This window comes from Engystomops pustulosus, chromosome 5 (genome assembly GCF_040894005.1).
Source record: "Engystomops pustulosus chromosome 5, aEngPut4.maternal, whole genome shotgun sequence".
NCBI lineage: Eukaryota > Metazoa > Chordata > Amphibia > Anura > Leptodactylidae > Engystomops > Engystomops pustulosus.
In genome coordinates, this window is record NC_092415.1 from 84,500,761 (window position 1) to 84,506,847 (window position 6,087).

Genomic DNA, 6,087 nt, shown 5'->3' on the forward strand with positions numbered 1-6,087 from the left:
TTTCAGCCCTCTAGCCCTTACTACCCTCATTTTGCAGCCACATTTGGGTATTAAAATCTGGGTCCCCATTGACTTCAATGGGGTTCGTGTATGGGTCAAAGTTGAATTTTGTCACAAAATTTGGACAAACCCATCCAGCCCAAATTTCAACCAACTTGCTCATCTCTACTCTTGGATAAACATCAAACAAAAAATAGACTACCCTAAACATTCTAGTCTGTTTGATTGCTCTATCCTGCAGCCAGTTCAATTGTGCCCTTTTTGAACATTGGTGCCCAAATTTGTACACAGTATTCCATGTGTAAGGGCAAAAGTACTTCCTTTTCATAAGCTGTCCATAGTATGCTACTGAGATAGCGCTAATTGAATCTTTGTGCCTTTCTATAATAACTGTAGTGTTAACATGGATTTAAGCTTGCTCTGCTGATTGGATTTACCACACCCGTCTTTTTTTGCAGTTCAGCTCTGGTTCATCATTAGTTAACCTGTTGTTATTGCTACTTACAGCTACTTACAATACTTACTTGTTCTCTATGAGGCCAGGGCTCTGAGATCACATAAGTTCTTCCCACTCTTCCTCGGGTGCTGGCTATAGATTTTCATTTTAGTTAGCTCCTTACCTGGCTTGTGGCTTTGATCATTGCGTTCCAAATATTCCTTTGTCTTGTGAGTCTGTACTTCATTGACCCTCTTTGCTGTGACCTGGCTCCGGCCAGGTCTGTTTTTAATGTCTTTGTCTCCAAGTTTCGTACTTTGGTGCAGGGACGGATTGTTATTGTCCACCATCTTGGATGGATCAAGTAAGTAGTTGCTTGTCAATTTTTCTGTTTTTAGTTTCCTTTTTACAACAGCATCTCTAACAAACTAAAATGTTAGACTCACAGGTCTGTAGTTTATGTGGTTGTTTTTTTAACCCTTTTTAGATATTGGCCCATATTTGCTCTGTGCCAGTTAAAATAGGGGTCTGCTTATCACACTATATAATTCCAGCAGTAGCCAGAGGTATAAACCATCTGGGCCCAGTGATTTGCATATGATATTGGTTTAGAAGCAGTGCTGCACTTCTTCCTAGGTTAATCCACTGACATAATATAGAGGATTTACATTTCTGATCATGTCATCCATCATGGGATTTTCCTGGGTTAAACCAGGAGAGAAGGCAACATTCAATAGATTGGCCCTTTCCACATCACAACCTGGTTACACCTAATATTAATCTAATGATTAATATATTTGGTAAATAATTTGGTGCTATTTTCACTTCCCATGTTTCCTTTATGTGTTTTTACAAAGACCAACTTTCCTTCTAGGGGGATATGGTTAAAGGGGCAAATAATTTTAATTGACTCCAGTTTTTTTGTGTTTCCACAATTGTTTTCATACAGTAAACATGGAAAAATCCAGCGAACACAAACCTTCAAGTAGCAGTTAGAATATAAACTGTATACAAAATCTCCCTGTAATAAAAAAAAATATTATAAATAATGGAACTCAAGTTATTTTTCTACATAGCATTGGAGCCTATCAGGTATTGTTTTATAGCTCCTATAACTTTTCCACTAACCTTTTGTCCCATTTGTAAAAGTATCTATACAAATAGATGTGGTGTAAGAAATGGTTAAGAAAAACATTTTTGGTGCAAATTATGCTAGAATTCGGACACATTTTCATTTTGTTAAATCTGACCCATGTTCTCACTTTTTTACCAAAATAAAAATTCCTCATTTCTTTAGATAAATTATGTGACTTCAAAAATCATCACTTTGCAGCATCAACTCCTGTGTGTGCTAGAAATAAAAAGACATTGTCACGGTTACACCCACGATCCTCGGTACGGATTGAGGGTGTACCCGTGCCTGCTGCCACGGTCCCTGCTCCCCCAGCTCTCACTTACCTCTCCAGGCTCCGGCCTGCACTCTTGCTCCCAGCGTGTAGGCCGCATGCTTCTTCCATGCAGTCGCGTGCTCCTGCCACTAGAGGGAGCGCGCGCGGACTTCTCCCAGCCTTAAAGGGCCAGCGTCCTCCTTATTGGCTCTGGCATTCCAGGCTCGGCTATATAGCCTGGCGACTCCCAGCATCCCCTGCCGGATCTTCAGCTCATTCTTCTGAGGAGAAAGCCTTCTTGAGCGTTTCCAGACGCCTCTCAGTTCCCATGTTCCCGGTTTCCTGTGTTCCGTGTTGTTCCCCTGTTCTGTGGTTCCTGTGGCGGTCCTGGCATCCTGTGGCGGTCCTGGTATCCTGTGGCACTCCGGTACTCCTGCCTGCCTTCCTGTGGTCCTGCCTGCCTTCCTGTGGTCCTGCCTGCCTTCCCGTGGTCCTGCCTGCCTGCCTTCCCGTGGTCCTGCCTGCCTGCCTTCCCGTGGTCCTGCCTGCCTGCCTTCCCGTGGTCCTGCCTGCCTGTCTTCCCGTGGTCCTGCCTGCCTTCCCGTAGTCCTGCCTGCCTGCCTTCCCGTGGTCCTGCCTGCCTGCCTTCCTGTGGTCCTGCCTGCCTGCCTTCCCGTGGTCCTGCCTGCCATCCGTGGTCCCCTTGTCCCTACCTTGGCTGCCACCGTGGGCCTAGTCGCACCCGTGGAGCGACCTGGTGACTCCCCGCCGCAGCAAGTCCATCCCGCTTTGCGGTGGGCTCTGGCGAAGACCAGGAGTTCACTTAGACTCCGCTCCCGGGTGTGGCTAAGGTGGTTATCTCCCGCGGTGGTCCAGGGAGTCCACTTACTTAGTCCTAAGGGACTAATCCCCATGGACTATGACAGTAAGATCCGGCCATGGACTCCGCCAAGGTCTTGTATCCTGCAAAAGCCATGGACTGTGTCGAGGATCCGTACCAGCTTCTGGGTGACTTTCCCAGCACTATTGCCCAGCAGGCCCAAGAGATTGCTACGCAAAAAGAACTCTTGGATAAACTCGCTGCCACCCTGCGGTTTATTATCTCTCAGCAGCAGGCTCATGTGACTCCTCCTGTTGTTTCTGTCCCACAGCCATGTTTTTCGGCAGCGAACTCTGAATCAGATTTTTTGATGCCAAACAAATTTGATGGCAACCCTAATTTTTGCAGGAGTTTTGTCGTCCAGTGCTCCTTATACATCAAGCTGACGTCCTCCCAGTCCACCCCCGAACGCACTAAGTTGGCATGTGTTTTTTCTTTACTCACTGGAGAGGCACTGGACTGGGCTACTCCTCTATGGGATAGTGGTGACCTGAACATGGTTACACATACCAAGTTCCTGGCAAAAATCCAGTCCAGATTTGAACCACCTCAAGTTCGATCACCTCATCTGTCCTGCATGGTTCCAGGGTCTCCAGTGTCTCCGCAGCTTCCCAGAGCTGCACCAGCGGCGCCCAAGCTTCCGCAGCTGCCCAGAGCTGCTCCAGCGGCAACTAAGCCTCTGCAGCTTCCCAAAGCTGCACCAGTGGCGCCCAAGCCTCCGCAGCTTCCCAGAGCTGCTCCAGCTGCTCCCGTGGCTCCGCAGCTTCCCAGAGCTGCTCCCGTGGCTCCGCAGCTTCCCAGAGCTGCTCCCGTGACTCCGCAGCTTCCCGTAGCTGCACCCGTGGCTCTGCAGCTTCCCAGAGCTGCTCCCATGGCTCTGCAGCTTCCCAGAGCTGCTCCCGTGGCTCCGCAGCTCCCAGAGCTGCTCCCGTGGCTCCGCAGCTGCTCCAGTGGCTCCGCAGCTCCCCGCAGCTGCTCCAGTGGCTCCGCAGCTCCCCGCAGCTGCTCCAGTGGCTCCGCAGCTCCCCGCAGCTGCTCCAGTGGCTCCGCAGCTCCCCGCAGCTGCTCCAGTGGCTCCGCAGCTCCCCGCAGCTGCTCCGGTGGCTCCGCAGCTCCCCGCAGCTGCTCCAGTGGCTTCGCAGCTCCCCGCAGCTGCTCCAGTGGCTCCGCAGCTTGCCAATGCTGCTCCAGAGACTCTCCAGCCTCCGCAGCTTCCCGTGGCTGCTCCAGTGTCTCCGCAGCTTGCCACGGCTGCTCCAGTGGCGCCCCAGACTCCTCAGCTTGCCACGGCTGCTCCAGTGGCGCCCCAAACTCTGCAGCTTGCCACGGCTGCTCCAGTGGTGCCCCAGACACTGCAGCTTGCCACGGCTGCTCCAGTGGCGCCCCAGACTCCGCAGCTTGCCACGGCTGCTCCAGTGGCGCCCCAGACTCCGCAGCTTGCCACGGCTGCTCCAGTGGCGCCCCAGACTCCGCAGCTTGCCACGGCTGCTCCAGTGGCGCCCCAGACTCCGCAGCTTGCCACGGCTGCTCCAGTGGCGCCCCAGACTCCGCAGCTTGCCACGGCTGCTCCAGTGGCGCCCCAGACTCCACAGCTTGCCACGGCTGCTCCAGTGGTGTTCCAGACTCCGCAGCTTGCCACAGCTGCTCCAGAGACTCTGCAGCTTGCCACGGCTGCTCTGGCCTCCCCTGAGGCTGCTCCGGTGTGCCTAGAGCCGACCCAGCCTGCTTCCCAAGTCTTCCCGGTGCCGTCTCTCCTCCTAAGGTGTCTCATCACCAAGAAGAATTGGAGGAGGCGAAGAAAGAAGAACAGCAGGCTGAAGAAGAAGAGAAGAGGGGCCCTAAAGGGGGGGGGGTACTGTCACGGTTACACCCACGATCCTCGGTACGGATTGAGGGTGTACCCGTGCCTGCTGCCGCGGTCCCCGCTCCCCCAGCTCTCACTTACCTCTCCAGGCTCCGGCCTGCACTCTTGCTCCCAGCGTGTAGGCCGCATGCTTCTTCCATGCAGTCGCGTGCTCCTGCCACTAGAGGGAGCGCGCGCGGACCTCTCCCAGCCTTAAAGGGCCAGCGTCCTCCTTATTGGCTCTGGCATTCCAGGCTCGGCTACATAGCCTGGCATCCCCTGCCGGATCTTCAGCTCATTCTTCTGAGGAGAAAGCCTTCTTGAGCGTTTCCAGAAGCCTCTGAGTTCCCGTGTTCCCGGTTTCCTGTGTTCCGTGTTGTTCCCCTGTTCTGTGGTTCCTGTGGCGGTCCTGGCATCCTGTGGCGGTCCTGGTATCCTGTGGCACTCCGGTACTCCTGCCTGCCTTCCTGTGGTCCTGCCTGCCTGCCTGCCTTTCCGTGGTCCTGCCTGCCTGCCTTCCCGTGGTCCTGCCTGTCTGCCTTCCCGTGGTCCTGCCTGCCTGCCTTCCCGTGGTCCTGCCTGCCTTCCCATGGTCCTGCCTGCCTTCCCGTGGTCCTGCCTGCCTTCCCGTGGTCCTGCCTGCCTTCCTGTGGTCCTGCCTGCCTGCCTTCCCGTGGTCCTGCCTGCCTGCCTTCCCGTGGTCCTGCCTGCCTGCCTTCCCGTGGTCCTGCCTGCCATCCGTGGTCCCCTTGTCCCTACCTTGGCTGCCACCGTGGGCCTAGTCGCACCCGTGGAGCGACCTGGTGACTCCCCGCCGCAGCAAGTCCATCCCGCTTTGCGGCGGGCTCTGGCGAAGACCAGGAGTTCACTTAGACTCCGCTCCCGGGTGTGGCTAAGGTGGTTATCTCCCGCGGTGGTCCAGGGAGTTCACTTACTTAGTCCTAAGGGACTAATCCCCATAGACTGTGACAGACATTAGCATAAATTAAGATGAATACACAAAAATTGAACTATAGCCTGATTTGCCTTTTGTAGCTGAACTTCTCTGTTTCCATTCCAATCAATCCAATGTTGTAAAAAGCCGTCATAAAAGAATCGGGGACTTATTGTCCAAAAGATAAAGTAAAAATATGTGTCTCCTGGAGATAAAAGAAAAATACTGAAAACTACAAAGCCTTCATCTTGCCTTCATTTTTTTTCATTATGAATAAATATATTTTTATAGCTATAGCAACAGCATATTGCACAGTACAGTAAAAACAATGGAGCACATATATCATCACTAAAATCATGAAATCACTTCCACTATTCCGCATCTTTCCCATGCCCCGTGTTTTCATGCCCCTTTTTCACAGATCCCACACAGGCTCCAAGACCCCCACAGACCCTACCAGCTAAGGATTGTCCCGATCCCGGAGATCGAAAGGCAGCCCAGCTGCAGCCAATGACCATCAGATGCAGATCAACACGTTATCCAGCAGTTTCCACACCATCTGCAGGACCCATCTGCTGCTCACTGTTACCTCAGCACGGTTTCAGT